At 42.7% G+C, this 10,782-nt stretch overlaps 1 protein-coding gene across 2 annotated transcripts in view; it reads left to right on the top strand.

Annotated features, from left to right (window-relative positions):
• The first annotated feature begins 6 nt into the window (after positions 1–6).
• The window catches only part of Pgbd5 (piggyBac transposable element derived 5), a 60,994-nt gene continuing 50,218 nt past the window's right edge, over positions 7–10,782 (top strand). Inside the window, exon 1 of one of the 2 annotated variants that reach the window (XM_010621920.2) lies at positions 7–66. The gene's annotated coding sequence lies outside the window, so the exon portion shown is untranslated. Of the gene's footprint in view, positions 67–111; positions 132–10,782 lie in introns of those variants that run through there. The other variant, XM_033761860.1, reaches the window with a different exon arrangement.

A 10,782-nucleotide genomic window follows, 5' to 3' on the forward strand; every position in this document is an offset into this window, starting at 1 on the left:
AGGCCAGCTCGGGGTGGAGCGCCATTCTGCGGGACCGCCCGCCGCCGCGCTTCGAGGACACCGGCGGTGAGCAGCGACAGGGGCTATTGGTGCAGGGCAGCCACGCCTGTGTCTCTCCGTGGACAGATGAGGTCGGGGAGTTGGGATTTAAAGTGGGAGAGGGGCTGGCTATGCCCGGGGCACCAGGCTTCTCATGAGTGGTGGCCCCGGCCAGTGCTTTCAATGGCAGGGACGTGGAGGGGCTTTCCCTCCCTTGCTGGGGTCACACCTGTGGGCTGCGGAAGTTAGGCTTTCCTGTAGAGGGCATTCGGAAAGCTTGGCACAGCTGAGGCACGTGGTGTACGCCAGGCGGTGGGGAGGAGATGATTTTTCTCGATGATGGCCCCACTCGGGCTGGATGGGGTCGGGTCCCCCCCCCCCAGGTGAGGCGTAGCAGCTGGAGCTCGGCCAGCGACCCACCCTGCGTTGGGCTCCCCAGGGCATCTTTACTCATCTCAGCTTTCAGTTGATTTGAGAAAGTTCCTGTGACTCCTTTCGGAATCTCTTGATAAGAATTAGGTGCCTGGGTCGCCTAGCCTGGGAAACCTGGAAGGCAGCTGCGGCTGCTCCAGGTTCTGCGCCTGCTTTGGCTTGATTAAACATCTTCACTAATCACAGAAGCCTGGGCCTCTGCCCTCTTTTAACTACAGTCTCTCTTTTATGGGACCCGCCCTCCCAGTTGTCCTCTGTGCTGCTGCCCATTCTCCCACACACCACGTTTATCAGTGGAAGTTCACATGAGCAACTCTGGTTGAGGAGGATGGGGAGGGGCCTCCCTGGGCATGATGCTGCTTTTCCTGCTGCTCTCTCCTTTTTCTTCTTAATTTGGGTGCTGAGGATGGAACCCAAGGTCTTGCACACACCAGGCACATGCTTTATTCCTGTGGCTCTCTGATTATTGCTCATCTGGCCAGGAATGGGCACATAGGAAGGCAGGCCGGTCTCTGGCTGGTGCCTGGTTAAGAGTTTGGGGGTTTCAAAATCCTCACCCTGAATGGCTCTTACATACCACCCTACATTTTCCATTGTGCCAATAAGGGCTTTCTGCCACGGACAGCTGTTTTCCATATTGGCTCTGAGAATTGTACTGGCCCAGAGTCTGGTTTGCAGATGTGCTGTGAACATCTGGGGTCCAGTTTTGATTTTAGAGCCCTTGAGATATAAATCTCCTTGGTAGAATACAGCTAGTCTCTTGTGTCTTGGGGAAGAATAGGGAAACTGTGCTGGATTCAGCCTACTTGTAAATAAGAATCATGGTTGTGCTGGTGTGAAAAGGGAGAACACTGAAATAAAATTTAAAACAACCTCATATCTCTTAGCAAGCTGTAATGGGAGGAATTCTGCAGCAGAGCCCTTTAATCTATCTACTGCAGTGCTTAAGGCAGGAGCACAATGTCATGTGTCATTGGGCTTTAGATTCAAATTCTGCTCCTGCAGATGCCCACTGAGTCCTCACCTGGACCTGAGGGCCATAGTGAATTTCTTAAGCAAAAGCACCCGTGGCTATGTTCATCCTTTCTTGTGTTGTTTCCTGGTCTGTGTAGGATCTTGCCTGTTAAAGCCAGATCTAGGCTTTCCTCTTTGCAATCCCCTCTACTTGTTGGAAAGTTGCGGTGGGGTGGGGTGGGGTGGAAGGACAAGTCTGTTAACTTGTTAAGCTTGAATTCAGATTTCCGTGAAGCAAAGGAATGTAATTTATGGGGGCTTAAAATAGAAGCCTAAGTACAGGTTGGTCAAGGAAAATCCTTGCGCCTAGTAGTGTGGAGAGAGATGGATGTGTTTAATTAGCCATGAGGAGCTGCACCCAGCACCCCTAGAAAGGAGGGGTTCAATCTGCCAGGTTTAGCCCTACACAGTATGTGAGACACTCCAGCAAGCAAGTATCCACTCCTCACTGGTAAGAGTGCAGCCTGGATCTCTCCCTCATCTTTGTTGCCCGTTTATCAACACATCTCACTGTTCTGAGATCTGAGTGCGCAGAGAGGGATTGGAGGAAAGTAAGAGGTTGGCATTTTGGTCTCTAACCGGGTTTCACAATATAGAGCATTTGTAATTGAGATTACAGTTGCTGCTGCAATCCAGTTGAGGAAGGCCCAGGATTCTAGTTTATGAGACTTCTTGCCTTGACGCTCATGTTAAGAACAGGTGTGCAAATACATAAGGGTGAGTGTGTGTGTGTGTGTGTGTGTGTGTGTGTGTGTAACTGATTTATGTAAGCATACATTTCCTGTGCTAGTTTGAGTTGAGTAGGGTTTCTTCTGTCAGGAAGACACTGACTACTGTTCCAAGGCCTCTGAAGCCTGGAGACTTTGGCAGGGGCCCCATGCAGAATGGAGGTGGACACTGAGGGGTATTATGATTTCAGCTGCAGTGGGGAGAGTGCATACAGTAGGGAGACATTTGGTGCTCAGCTGAGAGGGGGAGGGAAGGGATACAGCAGAGCTAGATTCAGAGCCAGCCCTAAGAGCAGTAGTTAAGGGTGAGAATCTTGACCTTCTTCAAGCTGTTCTAGTCTCAGCCCTTCCCTCTGTTTTTGTTTTCAGCTTCCTAGAGCAGCCTCTCCTCTCACCTCCCTCAGGTTCTGGCTTTGCTTTGCGGTGTGGGTCCCCTTGGGGTGATTTAAATATAAACACTGAGCTTGCAGCCTGGCCTACAGGCTTAACCCCTGGGTGGCTGAAGGGTCATCTTGGGGGCTGAGATGCTTTCTGGGAGGCAGGACCTGGGAGTTCTTCTAACCAGGCCAGAGGCAGAACCCCCTAAAGTAGCCCCTCCAGCCATCAGCCTGCCTGCCTATTGTGCAAATAACCAACACAACCTGTGAGTTCACTTTTGAAAGCAGCATGAAATTCGGGCTGTCTGTGTTCTGGGCCTCTGCCCTCTGGTTTCTTTCTCTGAGCAGTCTTATGATTCTTCCCTCAGAGGAGAGAAGGAATCAGGTGGATCCACAGATGCTAGAGAGCTCTTGTCTCTGGCTTTGTCGGGTACTTTGTCATAGCTGGCTGGGGTCTGAGCTGTTTGTCCTTTCTATTACAGGTTGAACCACATAGAAAGGGCTTTATGTTTTTTCTTTTTTTTTTTTAATCCATGTACCCTTCTAGCAGCTGTGTAATCATCCAGTGGGAAGGCGTGACCTTGAAAAGGTGGAGAGGAACATGTGGCCCTGAAAATTTAACATTGTTTATTGTTTTGTCTTTAGAATATGTTGTTGGTTTAAAGTCTTTCTCACTAAGAAATAAAAGGAGAAAAACCTTTTTTAAAGAGCTAGAGTTCACCCTCTGCTCTAAAGAGTTGGTGAGCTCAGATACCAGGATTCCTAGCGCTCTCTGCCTTGGCTCTGTGCCAGGTCTGGTGCCAAGAGGGACTTCAGGCCATGTGGTCTTCAGGAGGGAGCTGCCTGGGAAACTCCCTAGGAGCAAGATTGTGGGTGGGGAACTGAGCTGGTGATGCTGCAGGAAATGTACAGGCAATGTATGTTTACATAAAACGTGAGTTCTCATCTCCCAGAGCATTTTCATGCATTATCACACCTGAGGTCCACATAGACTCTGTAGCAGAGAAGTACAGACATAATGTTTTAGTCCATGTGTGTATGTATGGAGGAGGTGAGATTACCTGGTTTAGTGATCTCCATTCGACTAGTCAGATTCTACCATTCAGGAATGGTAGTGCTTTTGTGGGTTTTTTTTGTTGTTGTTTTTTTACTAGAACTTTTTTCAGCCTAAAATATTTATGTTCATATTGATAAATGGAATCGATTTTGACTTCTTGGGGGATACTGTTTTGTGCTTTTAAAATATATGAATTTTATACATGACTTTAAAAATCAGTATCCCAGGTGGACAACAGCAGATAAGAACGTAGAATTTTATCTACTTCTTGTTTAATTCAGGTATATCCTGGTGCTGGAATTTAGAGCTGTGGAGCAGGAGGCGGGGCTTTAGGTGAGGTCAGGAGGCCTCAAACCTTTGAATGTCTCAAACCAACAGTTCTAGAGTCTCAAATTCGCCTTCATGTTTAAGAACTATGATTTTATATTATTTCTTATCAAGTAATAGTATAGTTAATTTTTTAAAATAAGGTAAAAATGATTTAAAAAATTTTAAAACCTCTTGATTCTCCTTTACCCAGAGATAACCACAGTTATACTGAATACATAATTCATATTTCTTAGATTACATATTGATGGGTAACCTGATTTTAAATAATTTGAAAATTGTGAAATTTTCCGTTTGAGTTTTAGAAAGGTATTTTTAATGAATCTTTGGATCTACATTGAGTTTATTGCCCTTTTTTCTTCCCTTCCTTCCCCTTCCCTTTTCTCTTCCCTCCCCCCCCCTCTCTCTCACTCCTTCTTTGTTTCTTTCTTTCTGCTCTTAATACTGTGGTGATTGTTTCTGAAGCTTAGTTTTTGTATATCTTTCATTTATTCTTTAGCATAAAATAATCAAAATAGTATAAAGGGTAAGATTTTGCACATTTTAAAAGGATTTTGGTATCTGTTGTGAAAGCACTTTTCAGGAAAAGTATCTGCTGGCCCTTCTGTTGGGAGCAGGCCGGTCAGTCCAAAGGGAACATCTTGCTTTTAAGATGGAAGATCAGTCGTGGTTCTTGTCAGTAGGGCTGGGCCTGGGGGAGCATTCCCATTAGTTAGGTGTATTGAAGTGTGACTTGCATGGGGTACATGAGTCCTGACTTCTTACATGGGTGCCCTACAAAGCCCCCATACCGACTGAGATGAAGGAGGTTCCTGGCACCCTAAGATTCCCCCTTCCCTTTCCAGTCAGTAACCCACTCTGGAGGCAGCCATTATTCTAAGTTTTTTCATCATAGAGTAATGTTGCCCATTATTTTTTTGTATTTGTAAGATCCATCTGCATTATTTCATGTGGCTGTTTTATTTTTATATTGCTTTATATATTCTACTGTACAGATATACTATAGTTTCTTATCCGTGGACTTCCAGTTCTGGGGATTTTATACTCAAAGCTGCTGCAAGCCTTCCTGTGTGTATTTTTGATGGACATACCCATCATCTCTCTTAGGCATATATATATTGCTGGGCAAAGGTTGGGTATATGCTTACCTTTAGTATAGGGTCTTTCAACTTGGGCATGTTGACATTCAGGGCCAGATAGTTCTTTGATCATTGAGGGTATCGCTGGACATTTAACAATAGCTCAGATCTCTAGCTGCTTATCGCCCCTCACATGTCTCCTGGAGGGAGAATCCCCTGATGCTGAGGAGCCCCACCTTGGGCAGGATCCCCAGATGCTGAGAACTCCCACTTTGGGCAGGGTCCCAGACACTGAGAACTACTGCCTTAGTAGATTCTGCCAAATAGTTCTCCCCATGTACTCTCCCACCAGCAGAGAGTGAGATGTGCCAGGTATTAATTCAGCAAGTGCTTTGGACCCTGCTGGGATAAACCCTAAGTGAGATGTGTCCCCTGTTGTTCTGGAGGAGAGAAAAGTCTGTAGTAAGTTCACTAATCAGGGAGAGCAGATTTTCATGGGATTCCAGGTTGAGTCACTCATCCTGCTGGGCTGGGGGAGGTACGGTATGTTTCTGGTGGAGGTAACCCCTGAGTCGTAACTTCTGAAACTCCTAGCTGCCAAAATTAGTTTGGTGAAGAAAAGTATCTCAACAAGAAAGCACTTTGGGCACAGGTAGGGGGGCGAGAAAAGGCATTCCATGTGCCCATGGGCAGCCCCACTCACCCTGAAACTGAATTTCTTTATTCAAGGCCTTACAGAAAATGTCTTAAAATTTGGTGTTTGTATTTTTTCCCGTTGCAAGTTACTATAACGAGAACCTGAACTTCACCTTCAGCATAGATAGCTAAATACCTTGTGGTTTGGAAGTTTGTCGGGAAGAAGTTGGAGAGGATGAAATCCATGGAGAAGCACTAGGGGCTTTTCTTTAAGGGACAGACCTGGAAAAATGAAGAAAAGGTAATGTAGTCGGGTGAGGTGGCACATGCCTGTAGTCACAGCACTTGGGAGGCCGAGGCAAGAGGATTACCACAAGTTCAAGGCCAGAGTGGGTTGCATAGAGAGTTCAAGGACAGACTAAATTACATAGGGAGACTCTGTCTTAAAATAAAACAAAGAAAAAGGCATGTGGTGAAACTGTCATATTAAAGGCATTTGACACTAAACTCTCCAGAATATGACTTCTCGTGTGGTTGTAAGTTTTGGTGTTTGGTGTTGGCCTTCTTATTGCTTCTGAGACTTCCTTCAACCTCCTTTTTGATGACTTCTTTGATCTACGCAGTATGTTTTAAAGAATTGTTTTGCCACGCATACAGTTAAGCCTCACATACACTGGTATAAGAAAAACATTCTTTGAGGGAGATGAGGGTGGCTGTCCACTTTGTGTCTTTATTTTTCCCCTCTAGAAGATAATCTCATGTGCAGAGCTAAAGTTCTATCGTGTTCTTGCATTTTGGTGAGCTTTTAGCTGTTGTTTGATGCAACAGATACATACTTGGGTTTTATGTTTTTCTCCCAAATTGTGCCTTTAATATAAAACATTCTTCTTTGTCTTTCTAGAGCTGTAATCCCAAGTCTGGCCAGAACCCTGTTAATTTTGCCATTTTCACTTCTCCCTTCTTGCATTTCCCCAGTGTTCTCCTGACTTTGTATTATTTTCAGCCCTACTTGCTTTTAAAGTATGCTTATTGAACAGCATATAGATAGATACATGTTTTAACATAATCCAATGGGCTTTTTAATTTAGTTGGACAAATCAATCTGCACACATTTAAAGTAATGACAAACAGGCATGATCCTATTCCTTCCAGCCTATTTTGTAGTCATAGCTCTTTTCTTTCTTTTCTCCCCACTTTTGATATCTTAGTCAAGTTTTTCCTCTTTTTTTCTATGTGATGTCAGACAGCTATTAGTAGTGACTACTGAGATGGTAAGTCACACGCTGTATGACTTACCCATGTAGTAGGCATAAATTAGTGGCTTTTTAGTATAGTCAGTTTGCACAGCTCTTAGCACAAGTCAGTTTTAAAACATTCTTACCACTTCAGAAAGGAACTTTAGCCATTACCCTCCTCCGTTCCTGGCAATCATTAACTTTCCGTGTCTAAAATTTGACTATTCTAGATATTTCATGTACATGGAATCATATAATACATATCTTTTGTGATTGGCTACTTTTAGTTACCATAATGTTTTCAAAGTCCATCTGTGTTGTTACATGTATCTGTATTTCATTCCTTTTTTTCTAATGGAATAATATTCCTTTGTATATAGTTGTGCACTTGACTATTTCTTATCTAAAACATTTGGGACCAGAAGTGTTTCAGATTCCCAATTTCTTTGGATTCAGGGATGCTTGCTAAGGAGATATCATGGGTGTGGGGCCTAAGGCTAAACACAACATGTATTTATGTTTCATGTTCATCTTACACACATATCTTGAAGGGGATTTTTATACAATATTTTTATTGTATGGGTCTTTTCAACTATGATTTGTCATGTGAGGCTAGGTGTGGAATTTTCCATTGTGTTCTGTTGACACTCAAAAAGTTCTAGATTTTGAAGCATTGGAATTTTCAGGTTTTTACATTAAGGATGTTCAGCTGGTACTGCATTCTCTTTATTTGACAGTTGATGAATGTTTAGGTTGGCCACCTTTCAGCCATAATAGTGCATAATAACCCCAAATTTCATGTTCAAGTTTTTGTGTGGATGTGGTTTTCCTTTTCCTTGGGTTTGTCCTGGGAGTGGCCTTGTTGGGTCATGTGGTAATCCTGTGGTCAGTGTTCCTAGGGTCTGCCAGATTATTTTCCTGAGCGTCTGCACCATTTTGCAGACAACTTCTCTGTATTTGTTGCTGTCCACCTTTGATCCTAGCCAGCCTCAAGAGTGCAGAGTGGTGCCTGACTGAAGCTGTGATTTGGACTTCTCTCATGATGTGTTGAGCATCTTTTCTTCTGCTGGTGTATTTGCATGTCTCCACTGGAAAACTGTTCAGGTCTTTTCCCACTTTCCCATGGGTCATTTGTCCTTTTATAATTGAGTTCTAAGGATTCTTTACATATTCTGGGTACATGTTCCCTGTCATATATGATTTTCAAATATTTTCTTCCATTTAGTTAATTGTCATTGTTTTTTTCTTCATGGTGATGGTGTCCTTGGAAGCACAGAAGTTTTGCATTTTGATGAAGTCTCACTTATGCATTTTCCTTTTAGGTGCTTGTGCTTTTGGTGTCATAGCTAAGAGAACGCTGACAAGTTCAAGATCACTGGGATTGGTCCATATGTTTTCTTCTCAGAGCTCTTGTTTCAGCTCTTACACATATGTCTTTGCTTCATTTTGTTAACTTTTTGTATATGATGTAAGGTAAGGTACCAACTGCATTCTTTTGTATGCACTATTTCAGCCCCATTTTTTTTTTCTTTGTACCAGGGTTAGAACTTGGGCCCTTGCACTTGTGAAGCAGGCAGTTGAACCACTGAGCTAAATCCCTGGCCCTCAGCCCCATTTTCTGAAACACCTGTCTTTCCCTCATTCAGTTGTTTTCTCCTTCTTGTCAAAAATCAATGAAGTACAATTTATTTTGCGTTTTATTTTGTCCCTTTCTCCTCCCTACCTTATAATTAAGTGCCTATTTCTCTATAGTCATTTGAAAAATAATATGCTGGTTCCTCAACTAATACTGTTTTTCCAGAACAACAAGACTTTCTGTACGAAGAGTGTTTACTTAACTTTTTATTGTACTCAGTCCCACACTATCCTTTTATACCATACCCACACATGCATGCACACACGTGTGTGTGCACACACAAAACACACACGAGGTACACTGGATACACATTTTGTCCACATTTCTAAATGTTTAACTCAAGATTGAAGCCATTGTAGAATGGACTTCTGGGATATAAGAATTCCATCTGAAGATTTGTTTTAAAGTTTTTACATTAAAAAGTTTCAGAATCAAAGTGGAAAGGGTAATGGTATAGAACAGGATTAACAGTTTTTCCTGCTGTCAGTGGCTTGGTTGTCCAGCATCTGCTGGTGCCACAGGGCTGTGGTGTGGAGAGGCTCACCTTGCAGTCTTCTATGGCTGCTAACATGGGTGAGCCTGCTGAGGCAGCTCTGCCTGCCTCTTGTACCAGCTCTTGAGGGGAGATTTCTCTTTCTCTCCATCTTAGACTCCAGGGTGTGCTGAGTTAGGCTGATGCTACAGGTGTTCTCTGAATATTTCTAGGAGGGACTTCAGGCATGGCCCTTGCGTGTAATTTCTGCGTCTAATACTTTTGCACACACCCACTGCTTCTGCAGTAGCTGAGAAAAGCTCGGGATGTGGCAGTGGAACAGTTTGTCTGTTTTTCAGGGTAACAGGGTCATTTCTGAATTTTTGCAACTTAGATTTCTATGTATGAGCATCCACTTTGCTGTCTTCCTTGAGTAGATGAGAGACATTAGGTAAGGAACACCTCTTCTCTCACAACAGAGGAGGTGGGTACCCAGAGTCCCCTAGGTCAGCAGGATGGCAAAACCTTGGTGAGACACTGATTAACCGAGCAGGCTGGTAAGACTGCTCCCATGCCCAAAGTCAGTTGTACAAGATGCAGAGGGCACGTGTTAGTTCCAGGAAAGGTCCTAATCCCAGAAGCTATAGCTTGCCAAGTCTGTGCTCTTCCTCTTTTACCAGTGAGCATGCCACTGTATCTCTGGTGCTTGCTCTTACCTTCTCAGCAAGGGGAGTGTTAGTCTCCAGAGTTGAAACTGCAAGGAATTTTCACCTTAAAGCATTTTCATAGGGTTATTCTGAAGTTTGATTGGTATGAACAGAATTTTCTGTAGCATTTTCTTTTCTTCATAGTTTGTGTATTCTTTTTTAGGTATAAATTGAAAATGATTTATCATGAATATTGTCACATAGATTGTGAATTTTTTCTCTGTTCCTGAATCTTTAAATTGGCTCTCTGCTTTTAATTCATCATTGCTAGATGAATTCCCAAATAGGACTTTTTCTTGAAATAGTTATAGCCTGAATGAAATTGAGTGAGTATAAAATTACATTAAATTCTTAAAGACTATTTAGTATTATTCACACTAAAGCATGTAACCTACAAAGATTATAATTGTGATAAAAACCTAAACTCTATTATACTTAAATTTTGTAATGATTTTGAAAGGATAAATATTTCTGGTAAAGTTACCTGGGCAATATACTCATAATATTTGTAACATTTGTATTAATTGCCATTTTGTTTCTCATTTTGTGTACTTGAAGGCTCTTAATACTTTTGTTAAAATTAGCAGCTATTATAATCTTTAATTATTTCAACACATTACTTGTATAATAACTATACATGTGTACTTTCAACTCTGTAAAGAAACATTTTCAGTCAGAGTTAAATTTAGAGTGCTTAATTGTATGTGAAAACAAATAGATATTAGTAAAAATATGAATTACACTGAACAGCTTTGCTATTAGTTTTGCTGCATAGGCTATCGAGGCAAGTTGGGGATTTCTATGATTCAGTGACACCAGTCACCCATCAAGTCAAGGGTGTCAGAAATGACTCTGAAGTTGGCGTCTGTCCTTTTTCCCTATTAAGGCCAAGCCTGTTTGACTCATTGATCATTTCTCTCTTCTGTTCTCACCATGGAGTCCTGCTTTGGATACAGGCCTTCCTTTCTTGTTCTGCTCCATGAGCCTGGTCAAATTCTTTTCCTCAGATAGGTCGTGGTGGTGCTTCTTCTTCTTCCTCTTCC

The sequence above is a fragment of the Fukomys damarensis genome, unplaced genomic scaffold, assembly GCF_012274545.1.
Source record: "Fukomys damarensis isolate Sample0158 unplaced genomic scaffold, DMR_v1.0_HiC HiC_scaffold_10, whole genome shotgun sequence".
Classification (NCBI taxonomy): domain Eukaryota; kingdom Metazoa; phylum Chordata; class Mammalia; order Rodentia; family Bathyergidae; genus Fukomys; species Fukomys damarensis.